Source organism: Muscardinus avellanarius (genome assembly GCF_963383645.1).
Source record: "Muscardinus avellanarius genome assembly, chromosome: 6".
Classification (NCBI taxonomy): Eukaryota; Metazoa; Chordata; class Mammalia; order Rodentia; family Gliridae; genus Muscardinus; species Muscardinus avellanarius.
Window position 1 is genome coordinate 31676892 of NC_137791.1, and position 13869 is coordinate 31690760.

The window sequence follows — 13869 nt, forward strand, 5'->3', positions numbered from 1 at the left end:
TAATCCAAGTACTTCAGAGATAGACAGCAGGATTACATATTGAAGGCCAGCCTAAGCAATTTAGCAAGACCCTTAGTAATAGTGACACCCTGTTTCAAAATAAACAAATAAAATAGGGATGGGGTGTTACTTGAAGGCAGAATGTCTCTGTGTTTAATCTTCAGTATAAAAACCAAAACCAAAACCAAAAAACGCTAGCCAGCTCTGAAAAATTATTATTATTATTATTATTATTATTATTATTATTAATTATTATTATTATTTTGTGGGTCTGGGGCTGGAACCCAGGGACATTTGACCTCCGAGCTACACTCCTTTCCTGCTCTAATTTTTATTCTTTATTTTGAAACAGGGTCTCACTAGGTTGCAGAGAGCCTCATTAAGTAGCTAAGGCTGTCCACGAACCGCGATCCTCTGGTCTCAGCCTCACAAGTGCTGGGATTACAAGCGTGCACCACCACACCCAGCTGAAAAATTATTTTATAGTTTCTGTACTTTGCATAAATGCTTATGACAATTAAACTCTCTGAAAATAAGTTATGTTTTTAAAACACATGAGGAACAATGTAAAGAGCCAAATATAATACAGAAAATAATCATGTCTGAAATGTCTATTGTAACTCTAGTTATTTTTGATATCTCAAGTGATCCTATCAAGTGTCTTCAATAAGATATCTGACCCTTATGTTCAATTTGTCTCATGTGGTAAGGAGGAGAAATGCAATCACATTCTTAGTCACTGGAGCAGATACAGCAAAAGAAGAAAATAAGGCCCTAGCAGCAGTCATAGCAGTGGAACCTGCCTGGTTGTGTGATTTCCACGTAGTTTTACTGAATTACTTAAGATATATTTCATGTAAAGTAGGTTCTAATCTGTGTGGCCCCAGAGGAAATACAGGCACATGACCCTCCGCCCTCAGCTCGCACAGCCATAGGTATGTGTATAGTGATGTAAGCATGACTGGGTACTGCAGCAACAGCCTGTGCAAGACATTCTGGTGAAGATGTATGCCCTTTTGTGTAAATTTCTATATGAGCAACTGTTTTGTAGAATAAAGCTGCTGTTTGTTTTCCTCTGGATAGTGACTCCCTGACTCTCTGGGGAACTTACTGAAAAATTCTTCCTTGGCTGGGCGTGGTGGTGCATGCTTGTAATCCCTGTGCTTGGGAGGCGGAGACAGGAGGATTACGCAGGTTCAAAGCCAGCCTTGCTGGTTTAAGAGACCCTGTTTCCAAATAAAAAAACATAAAAAATAGGTCTGGGAGTGTAGCCCGGAGGTAGAAGGGTTTCCAGGGACCCTAGTATCACCAAAAAAAAAAAAAAAAAATCTTTCTTACAACCCCAGCTGGCCCCTAACTGGGTCCCCAACAAATGACAGAGGGGGCAGGATGAGATGAGTGTTCCCAGTATTCTCCAGGAAGAGTAGACCAAGAGTAAAAGCCAGGGGGAAGGAGATGTGACTCCTAGTAGATTATCTGGCAGTGTGGACTCCACTGCAAGATAAACGAGTCTGGTGAGTGTTATAGGCACAGGAGTCAAACATTCAGGTGGTGGATGGGTGACCTGGATATTTCTGGTGGTTTAGATGTCCTTGGTGGTGTTGCAATATGCCAGTCATGACATTCGGGAGCCGACACAAGAGGCTTGCTGGCTATGGTGAAAGGGGGAAGAGCTAGAGCAATATCTAATGGCCACAGGTTGAGTCCTGCAGGGGCTAATGAGTCTCCTCCAACTTCTACCTTCAGTAGTATGGTAGGTACTCTCTCATGTACCTGCTCCCTGAGATGGTAGAAGGTGAGGTAGAGGAGCCTCTGCACCCTGGGGGGCGCTGTTGGATCCCGAAATTCCACCCACCGCACCACCATAATTCAATACACATCCATGGAATTATGTGATTTGGAAAAGCAAAATAAACAGAAGATAAGGGAAATGGTTCCTGCATGGCTGTTGCGCCTGTGGGATGATGGGTCCATAATACCAAACTGATTCCAATGGGAGTGACTCATTTGGCTAGTGTAACCACCATGTCCTCCTTGTGGTAGTGGCTGCAGAATGTGTCTGTGACAATGACAAGCCAGGAATCAGACTGATTAATTGGCTCATGGCCACTGCCCGCATAGTTTAGAACAATGCTAGTGAGTTGCCAGAGACTGTGAGTAAGTGGACTACCTATTTTGACTTAGTGCAGATTATCGGTGAGCTGGATGTGCGAAAGGTGACTTCTGGAACTCAGTATGCCAGGTCAGATGAGGAGTCATTGATGGCCTGTATGAAAGATCTTATCCTAGCAGTTGGCTTCCAGGGTACTTCTGATACTGTGGCTTCCCTCTTGGCCACACATGTTGACCAGTCTGTGATGTGACCACTGCCTTGCCCTGACTGGAAGACACAGAAATGCTCAGGCAGGGGCTTACTGCCCAAGCATGCTCTACAGCAGGAAGAAGGGGCTATCAGTGGGATTGGGCCCCCAAGTTGCAGAAAAATAAGGCAGGAGATGAAGTGCCTGAGAAAGTCAGCCACAGGCAGATATGATCTGACTCACTGACAGCTGGGCTGGCAGAAGAAAAGATGGACCCCAGCCAAATGAAGTGTTTCTGGCACTCTAGTGGCAGCTTTGCCCAAGGCGAATGTATATTCCTTTTCTTCTGAAAAAGGCCAAAAGAATAGCTAGAGAGATATGTGTGGCTGACTTTCTCCAAAATTAGGGGCCCTGCTGGGTACCCGATTGGTGGGGAAACCATCTGACCTGAGGCTGTATGTGGGATTTATTGTTCCCCTGCAATGTGTCCTGGCACTAGTTGATACTGGAGCTGACAGTACCCTCTTTTTTGGCGACCCAGAGAAGTTTACCAAACCTAAGGCTGCCATAGAGGGTTATGGAGGCTGTCTCATTACAGTTCAACATCCCCAGTGACTTTGGGAATTGTACATCTGCCTCATAAGTAATATGACATTTATATACCTCACATAGCTGTGTATATCCTGGGGTTGGATGTGCTGCAAGGATTTGTTACACAGACAACTGTCAGAGAATTCTGGCTCTGTCTGTGTGTAGTAAAGGCTATTACTAGAAGACATCTCCATCCTGCTCCCTTGTACTCTTTCAAACCATGAGGATTTTGAATGTTTTGTAGTACAAATTACCAGGGGAGCATGAGGAAATTGGACAAAGGATATAATGTAATTCACTCAACTTACACTCATTCAGCTCTCCTGTGGGGCCAGGGCAAAAACCTGACCATTCCTGACACATAACAATGGACTCTTGAGGGTTAAAGTGACACTACCTTTGCCTGCAGTGGTACCCAACATCTCAGAACTAGTGGAACACCTGTCACATAAAATGGGACAGTTTTGTTATGTTGCAGAGTTGACAAATGCCATTTTCTTCATAGAGATTACTCCAGAAATCCAAGAACAATTTGTTTTTACCTGGGAAGTGCACCAATGAATCATTTTATATTGCTCCAGGGATATTTACATAGTCCTACCTTGTGTTGTAGCCCGGTGGTACAAGATTTGATCCCTTGGTAGAGGTCTGAGGCTATACAATTATTCCATTATATTGAGGATATTATGGTAACCTCTGATTCTCTTGCATGCAGTCATCAAGCCACTCTTCAGGGATGAGGGTTGGGCTATCAATGATGACAAGGTCCAGTAACCTCAGTATTCTGTCAAATAAGAAAAAGATGATACCTAAAGCTATAATAGATACAAGTGCATTTCAGACCAGGAAAAGTCAAGAAAATTATAAATATCTGAGTCTTTTGAGGTTTTGGCGGACATTTATGCCTCACTTATGTGTTCCTTATACCACCTGTTCATAAAGGGGCAACTTGGGATTGAATATCTGAAATGGAAATGACTTTCACAGACACAAAGAGGGCAGTGTCACAGGCTCAGACTCTGAGAGTAGTAGATCCTGCTCTTCCTTTCCTGCTAACAGTGTGAGAAAATGACACAGGTTTTAGATGGGAATTATGGCAGAAGCCAGGTAGTAGAAATACCCAATTGGATTCTGGTCACAATCATAATTGTACAAGGGGCAGAGGGGCACCATTCCCTTATTGAAAAATAATTAGCAGCAGAATGCACTGCCCTCTTAGCTTGTGAACCCATTACAAATACTGGATCAGTGATGGTGCAGACCACAGACCTTATTATATACTGGTTAGTGGGGGAACATGCAGAACTTGTAAGCATAGCACCTTTGCATATAGAATAGGTGAACCAGTCTGTGACCAAATGAATTCCTGGATGGTTTCCCCAAGAACTATGTCAAAATGTTTACCAAATACCAACTCGTGGCAGAATGGGAGGAAACAAATAGAGACTGTGCCCACTGATTTTTCATTTAGATGGCTATCTCTGGATTTGCAGACATGATGATAGTACCTTCCCTCCCATTGGACAGGATGATGTACCTGGGGAAGGATGTACATACATTGACAAATATTCCCCATTCTTTTCCACAAGTCTATAAGTCAATTAATTAATTAATTAATTAATTGTGGGTCTGGTGATTAAACCCAGGAGCATTTGGCCTCTGAGCTACACCCCCTGCCCTATTTTTTTATCCTTTATTTTGAAACCGGGTCTCACTAAGTTGCAGAGGGCCTCACTAAGTAGCTGAGGCTGTCCTCGAACCGCAATCCTCCAGTCTCAGACTCCTGAATGCTGGGATTACAAGTGTGCGCCACCACGCCCGGCTCATAAATCTAATAATTTAGACCCCAGATATCACTGCTGACACTGTATGAGCCAGGGTATGTGGTGGTTTTATCTAATAGCCTTGTTTATTCTAGGTGGTGGTACTGTAGATGTAGAGTTGCAGGTGGTAGTCTTGGCACAACATGTTGCAGAAACTTTAAATGTGTTCTGACAGGTTCTTTCCCTTTTAATGGAGAAGCCACCCAGATGCAAAAGATGGTTTTGCAGAATAGAATGGCATTAGATATGCTTACTGCTGCCCAAGTTGGTACGTGTGCTCTATTATCATGGAGAAAGTTGTGTGTACATTCCAGACCATCAGCTGCAGGTGCATAGGTTTTTGAAGAAATGGATTCAGAAGTGTAGGCTATTCAAGCCTTGTAGGATAACCTACTTACAGCCTGGTGGAACTCATGAGCTCCTCCTGGTTATGGGTATTGACTATTCTCATCTATGTGGCTGGAGGAAGAATAGTTACCTGCTCTATCCTATGTTGCTGTTGTGGTCTTTGTCAAACCACACACTGTCACCTGTAGAAAGTAGTGTGGGTCCTCAGAGGAAATACAGACTGGTGGTGGGCACACATTCCCCCCCTTTCCAGTTTGCACAGCCACAGATGTGCACTCAGCCTGTGCAGCTACAGATATGCACATAGTTATGTAAGCATGATGAGCAGCATACAACACCCCTGTGCACACCGTGCTGGCATAAACATTCACCATTTTGTGCAGAATTACATATAACCAACTGGTTTATAGAATAAATCCGCCACGTCTCCTAGCAGCAACTCTGTTCTTTCTTCTGTCTGGGATCTCAGTGCTGAAGCCTTTTTTGACTCCCAATTGGCTTCTGACATCTAAATATGAGTAAGATTAGCATACTGTATTAAAAGGGGTAATTTATACATGAGAGAGAATTCATGGGGATTTTTTTCTCTTAACAATTTAAGGCAAGTGTGTTTGGGTGGAAATTGTTTTTGCTAATTTCAAATATCAAAAATTCAAAGTATATATATCTATACATATATATACACACATATATACATATATATGTATACATATATACATATATACACATATATACATATACATATATATATAAATATACATATACATATATATTTCTTTTTTGGTGATACTGGGGATGGAACCCCTTCTCCGTGTTATACTCCCAGACTATTTTTTAAAAAATATTTTTATTTGGAAACAGGGTCTCTTAAGCCAGTGTGGCTGGCTTCAAACCTGCGTGATCCTCCTGTCTCTGCCTCCCAAGCGCAGGGATTACAAGCATGTGCCACCGCACCTGGCTAAAAAATTATATTTGACATCACTTTTAAATTTATCATTTTTTATAGTAATTGATTTTGACTCACAATATAAATCAGAGAATAATTTTTAAAAAATTCACTGAAATTCAAAAACACTAAAAAACAGGCTAAATTAAAAATATGGTTGATGACAATCATTAAAATGGTTGGAAAGATTAGTGTTTTGAATCAACTGAAGTATCTACTTCTGACTTGGAGCTACAGGTTAATGTGGCATGTTCTTATAAAGATGACAGAACTATAAGCCCCTGACCTAAAGGGACAACCTCCTCAGAATTATACCATGTCTGCTACCTCTTGGCAATCAAACCAAATCTCTTTTGATATTAGGGACTGAACCTAAGGGCATTCTGCCACCAAGCTACACTCAGAGTCCTATTTATTTTAAAATAGGGTCTCTCAAAATTTCTGAGGGTCTTGCTAAGTTTTTGAGGCTGGCCTTGAACCTGCAATTCTCCACTCAGCCTCCTAAGTCCTGAGATTACAAGTGTGCCACTGCATCAGCTTTTTTTTTTTTTTTTTCCTTTAAACTGGTCATTGCTGTGGTTTGGAAAAGTTGGAAAAGTGTCCTCCAAAGGTTTGAGCGTTAGAGGCTTGGTTCCCAGGTGGGAATATTGGGAGATGGTGAAAGCTATCAGAGATAGAAAATCCTGAGAGTATTGGGGTTGTATCATGGGACTCTTACCCTTTTCTTTTTCCTCTTGATTTTCTGGTTATGGAATGAGCAGTTTGTTCCACCACATGCTTCTGCCACAGTGTGTTGCCTTTTCAGAGGTCCAAAGCAAAGGATCTACTTTGGGACTAGAACTCCCAAATCATGAGCCAAAATAACCTTTTTCTATTTGTAAGTAAATTGCCTTAGGTATTTTGGAGTAGTAATGGAAAGCTGGATAATACAGGCACCCTGAAAATACTTATGCTCGAGGGCACAATATAATTACATTTACATTTTTGCCCAATTTTCTTTAATAATGAGTTAAAGTTAGAAGGCAAGAACAATGATTCTCTTTGACTAATGGAATGTGGTAACTGGCACTGAAAAACAAACTGAGTCTCTCCATTCTTCATCACCATATTCACAGCTGCTTCTCGGTCAGTACTGATCAGAATCTATTTTAACTTTTTCTATTTTACATTTTGGTGCTCAAAGTAATCATTAATTAAAGTTAAAAACCTCTTCTACTATGATGAGTTTTCAGCAACAGCAACAAAAGCTTTACAGTTTTCCTCAATTCCTGTGAGGAAATGGTTCAAACTCTACTTACCAATGGCGTTATCCAGCTCTAAAGTAGAATCATTCCTGGCACGTGCATGGGATGGCATTTGCTTTTTAAAAATTATATCTTCTAATCATCATGTGTCATCTAATATTGTCACTCAATGAAGAACTTTTACTAATGTCTTATTGTGTTTTCTCTCATATTTTAATCCATACCATTTATTTTGTGACTGCTGTTATAGTTTCAGCAATTATGGGATTCATGACTATTTTTAAAACATTATTAAAGTATGATTGACATACAAAAAGCTATAAATATTCAAAATTTATAACTTGATGAATTTGAATATTAGTATACACCTGTGAAGTTGTCAACACAATCTATCCTTTAAATCTATCCACTTGACATAAGATCTAGGACTTAATCATCTTATAACCAAAATTTTGCACCCTTTGTTGTCTTTTTATTTTATCTCCTCTGGCCCCTGGCAATCACCATTACACTTTCTACTCCCAACAGTTTCACTAAATTAGATTCATAATACAAGTACTATTATGTAGCATATGATCTGATTGGCTTATTTCACTTATCCAAAGTCCTTCAGGTTCATCCATACTGCAAAGAGCAGGATTTCCTTCTTTCAAGGCTGAGTATTATTGTATTTGTACATAAAAACCATAGTTTGTTTCTCCATTCATCTGAGTATATATCTTGGCTACTGGAAATAATGCAATGACCATCAAAGTACAGGTGTGTCTTCTATGTTTTGACTCTGGTATTTTTGTATATATCCAGAAGTAGGATTATTAGATTACAAAGTAGTTTTATGTTTAACTTTTCATGAATCTTCTTAATTTCCCCATTGTGGTAGCACCAATTTACATCCCCACATACAGCTTACAAGATTACTTTATTGCCACATTCTTGCCAACTTTCACTGATTGATTTTAACTGAATATATATATATATATGTATGTATATATATATATGTATATATATATATATTTAGTGTGTGTGTGTGTATTTGTGGTTTGTGTAGTACCATGTGATCTTTTAATAAATATATACATTATAAGATGTTAAAATCCGGATAAATGTACAATTTTTTCAAACACTGCTCATATATTTGTGTTTAAAAAACATTTGAAATCTTCTATCACTTTTGAGATATAAAATATATTATCAGTATCTATGGTCCCCCTTCTGTAAAATTCAGCACCAGAATTTATTATTTTTACAACTACAACTTGGCACCCATTTTTCAGTCTTTCTTCATCATACCCTCACCCTTACATTTCACAGCCGCTGGTATATATACAAGTCTACTCTCAACTTCTATAAGATTAACTCTTTTATATTCCAAATATAAATGAGATCATATATGGTATTTGTATTTCTGTCCCTGTTCTATTTAATTTACTCTAGTTTTATCTCCCTTGCCATAATTGGCAAAATTTCTTTCTTTTCTTTTTTTGGTGGTACTGGGGATGGAACCCAGGGGCCTTCTTCCTCCAGGCTACACTCCCATACCTATTTTATATTTTATTTGGAAACAGGGTCTCTTAAGCCAGATGAGGCTGGCTTCAAACCTGTGCAATCCTCCTGTCTCTGCCTCCCAAGTGCAGGGATTACAAGCGTGCGCCACCACGCCTGGCAAAATTTTATTTTTTTTTATGGCTGAATAGTTTCCATATATGTGTTTCATGTATATATACACACACAAAAAAAATTATCTTCTTATCTCTTAATGGATATTTAGGTTATTTTTATTTCTTGGTTACTAGAAATACTTTTTCAATAATATTAAAATACAGAGGTATCTTTGATATATCAATTTCATTTTCTTAGGATAAATTCCCATTAATGGGATTTTTTGTAAATAAATCCCAAGTAGTGAGATATTGTAATCCTGAGGATTGAACTCTCACAAGGTAGAAATTAAAAGATAAGTGTCTGATAGAAATAGGATGTTCCTCATTTAAGAAGTTATAAACTGCCTGGTGTGGTGGCACACACTTGTAATCCCAGCGTTTAGGAGGCTAAGACAGGAGGATCACAGTTCACAGCCAGCCTCAGCTACTTAGTGAGGTCCTTTGCAACTCAGTCAAACCCTGTTTCAAAATAAAGAATAAAAAATAGGGCTGGGGCGTGTAGCTCGGAGGTAGAATGCCCCTAGGTTCCATTCCTACTACCACAAAAAAAGTTATAAATGCTTTCATTTGTGTAAAACTATTAACAAAATCTAAAATGCCTATGATATAAACGGTGCTCATTAAAATTTTTCAGTGCAGGATCTGTAGAACTGTACTCGTCCTGTAGCTGTTAAACTAGTCTTGAACTACAGACACTTTTACTATTTCCTCAAATTTTAATCTTCTTGTCATTTAAGGTCATGCCTAATTCTAATTTAAATACATTCCTCTAAGCCAGGTGTGGTGTCTCATACCTGTAATCCCAGAACTTGGGAGGATGAGACAGGAGGATGGAAGGTTTGAGGTCAGCCTCAGAAACTTATCAAGACCTTGTTTCAAAGTAAAAAATAAAATGGGGCTAGAATTGCTCAGAGGTGGAATGCCCCTGGATCCAACCCCCACTATGACAAATAAATAAAAATAAATACATTAAATACATAAATAAAATAAATAATAAAAAATTTCCTCAACAATATTCTAGTGGAACAGAGATATTACCCATCTTTCCAGGACAGTTTCCAGTGTCTAGAAAGAACCTACCATTTGGATGATAAACTGTCTCTTGACTGATTTATTGAGGAGAGAGAGGAAAGGAGAACAAGAGTGAGGAGAAAGAGAAAGGGATGAATGGAAGGAATATTCTGTATGCTTTTTTATTTAGTACCTGGATCTTAACCAAGGGGACCTCTGAGCTGTACTCCCATAACCCTTTTTATTTTTTGTTTTGAAATTGAGTCTTGCTAAGTTGTTGAAGGTTGATAAGTTGATGAGGCTGGTCTCAAACCTACGATCCTCCTGTCTCAGTCTCCCAAGTACTGGGATACAGGCATGCACCACTGCATGCAGCTTTTTCCCTCCTTTCTTAAGAGTATGTGGCTCTTTAAAATTTTATTATCCATAAAGCTACTCCCACTGAAGCTATATAAAAACGAAGTTAAATTCGGACCATTAATATGACATTAGTTAATTAACATGCCTTGTAATTAAGAAAATTATTTTGAAAGTGACCTTTTCTGTTCTATGGAATTTATTTTTTATACTTTTATTGGTACATTATAGTCTCACATCACAATGTAGTTCCTAGTGATAGTGACTTACATGCACACAGGACTTGGTAGACTTTCTTTACAAGTAAACTAATCATACTTAAAATAATTTAGAAGAATCTTTTATAAGCCATGACGTGGGTATTTACTTGTACTAAAAAACTTGACCCTGTAAAATTTAAGTTGTGACCATTTCTGAAGAAGATAGCAAATAATTAAAGGTATCTGCCAATTATTTAGCATTTACTAAATTTCTCTTGTGAGCACAGCAATGTGCTGGAGATACTAGGTAAAACATGAGCTGAGCCTGTGTACTTGCTGATGGCTCCAATTCTTCCTGTAGACTCTGAAGTAATGGAGAAATACAAGAAAGAGTGAGGCAGGGAACGCATTGCTCCTGTTACTCATGGAAAGCCGGTTACTTGTCAGGGGCAGGAGTAGAGGACAGAATGAACGTAGGTTGTGGCCAGCACCGACCTTCCAGGTATTTTCTAAGATTTTCAGAAAGCATCTCCATTAGCCCTTTCAGTCCTGGTGTTGGGACGGTGGTTTCTCCACTGTTCACCTCCCGCATCTATCTGAACTAGCCCATCTGACTTCAGTTCTGCTGACAACACCATCCTTTGTTCTTCCAACACAGCTTGAGGTTTATTTTTGAATATATTTGCCATTTCTCTGAAATTTTAGAATATAAGACAAATGCCTGCACTAGACTTTTTTTATTATTACTCTTTATATCAGGTCACCAAAATTTGTGTATTTTTTTCTTTTTGTTCTGTGCTTATACTAATCAAATAACCCCAAAGAAAAAAAAGCATTTGTTTGAGAAGACCTATATATTTTAAAATTAATTTTCTGTGTGTGTGTGTGTGTGTGTGTGTGTATGAGAGAGAGAGAGAGAGAGAGAGAGAGAGAGAGAGAGAGAGAGAGAGAGAGAGAGAGAGAGAGAGAGAGAGAGAGAGAGAGAGAGAGAGACTCTGGATTGAACCCAAGGGCATTCTACTGAGCTATACTCCAGCACTATTTTATTGAAACATTCTTACTAAATTGCTAACCTCCAACCAGAGACCCTCTGGTCTCAGTCTACCAGTACTGGGATTGCAGGCGTGTGCCTATACTCAACTCTTCTCTTTTTTAAGAACAAAAATATTTCCAATTGTGAAGTTTAAGTTTACTGCTGATAAAAGGAACAATGGTCAAAGAAAGACACTTGGAAGAGACCTTTGAAGTGAAAAAAAGGTTTTGTTTATCCAGTGCTTGAATAATAAAATAGTATTCACGTGTTGAAGTTAAAAGTTGGCATAGCTATTTTGATATTCATACAGGAGCTTTCATTTAATATTTAGCATAGCCTTGCAAGGTAAACTTTACAAAAACACATTTTTGTGTGTGTGGTACTGGAGGCGGAACCCAGAGGCTTTCAACCTCAGGGCTATACTCTCAGACATATTTTTTTTTTATATTTTATTTGGAAACAGTGTTTTACTTAGTTGCTGAGAGCCTCACTAAGTAGCTGAGGCTGGCTTCAAACCTGTGGGATCCTCCTGTCTCAGCCTCCCAAGCACAGTGATTACAAGCACCACATTTTTAATGTTGATCTAAATCTTTCTTGTGATATAATGTCAGATTGGTAAATTGGAAACTTGAAAGGGTGTCTGTCCTATGGGATTTAGAACTAGAGATAATGGTTTGAAAGCATCCCTCTCATTTTATGGGTTTGTCTTTCGGAGCACTCACCCACCACTTATCTGTCATATGGCCATTTAAAAAAAATCATGAATGGTGGCATATTTTTTCAAAAGGTTATCTCTTACCTGCAAATATTTTAAAAACAGGAGAATCTAGTTTCTGAATATACCCAGTCTATCTCTCAGTCAGTACTAAACAGATTATCCAGGTTGTTGTTGTTGTTATTGCGTTATTTAATGCTCAGGGATCACTCAGGCCAACCTAGATTTAGGCTCACTAGCAGGCCTCACAGCATTCAGCATATACACATAGTCATGGTAAGATTTATTGTAGCAAAAGTTATTAAAAACAAAATTAGCAAAGGGCAAAGAGTCAAGAGACAAAGCTAGCTTTCAAGAGGCTGAGATACCTCCATCAGTGAGGTGTGAGAAGAGGTATCTATCTGGAGGCTCATTAGAGTCTCAGCCTGGGGGATGGTCATACAGACACCACTTATGTATAATCAATCAAATTCTACATTTACAGAAGAAATGCAGGTATCCAAAAATTACCCCATTCTTTGCACAATTTAGGCACAACATACAATTCTAATCTGCTAGAGAATGGTGGAAACATTCCTGAAATCCAGGTTTCCAGATGCCAGGCAAGAAGCAACCAACTCGGCAAAGAGGCTAAGAAGATGTAGTGTGTTAGTCCATTTGTGTTCCTAACACAGAACACCGAAGACTGGGCCATTTACAAAGGAAAGTAATCCATTTGGCTCATGACTGAGGGGTCATGAGTCCAAGGACATGGTGCTGGCATCTGCTCAGCTTCTAGTGAAGACCTTCATTGTACATCATACCATGGTGAAAGGCAAATGGAGTGAGCTTACCTGGGGAGAGTAGGAGACAAAGCCACAGCCTCAGGCTCCTTTACAATCAGGATCATGAATCCTCTCCTGAGTACAGAGCCCTGAGGTCATCACCTTTGAGAGGTCTCATCTCCTAGCACTGTTGCACCTGGGATTAATTTTCCCACACATGTTTTTTGAGAAGCACATATAAACCATGATGCATTGCTACCTCAGTTCTGGCCTGCTATGTAAGTTTTTATTACACTCCAGATTTTGTCCTTCCTACTGTGTGAGTTAATATTCTGCCCCATTTAAGTAATCCTTCAGACAAATAGGGAAAAGCAGATGTTAGTTCATTTACATTTTCATGAATAAGCCTTTTAAAGATTTAATAGATAATTATTTAAAAATACATATTTAAGTTATAAGTAAGTTTGCTACACTGTTTCCTACTAAATGCCTGCATAATTTCATAAAAATGAGTTTTCTTCACATTTTTAATGCTGTGTTTAATTGAACATTTTATTTGTTACTCATTTATTTATTAATTAAAATTTTTATTTGGAGATGATCATAGACGCAAATATACTTATAAGAAATAATATAGAGACTCCACATACCTTTCCATCCATTTGGATATCTACCATTCATATCATAACCAGGAAACTGACACTAGTGCAATTCAGAATTATTTAGATTTCATAGTTACTCGTGTGTGTGTGTGTGTGTGTGTGTGTGTGTGTGTGTGTGTTTCTGTGCTGGTTTTATGCAGTTTCTCACATAGGTAGATCCTTGTAACTGCCACCACATCTGAGGTAGAGAACAGGGATTCTAAGTACTTTCCTT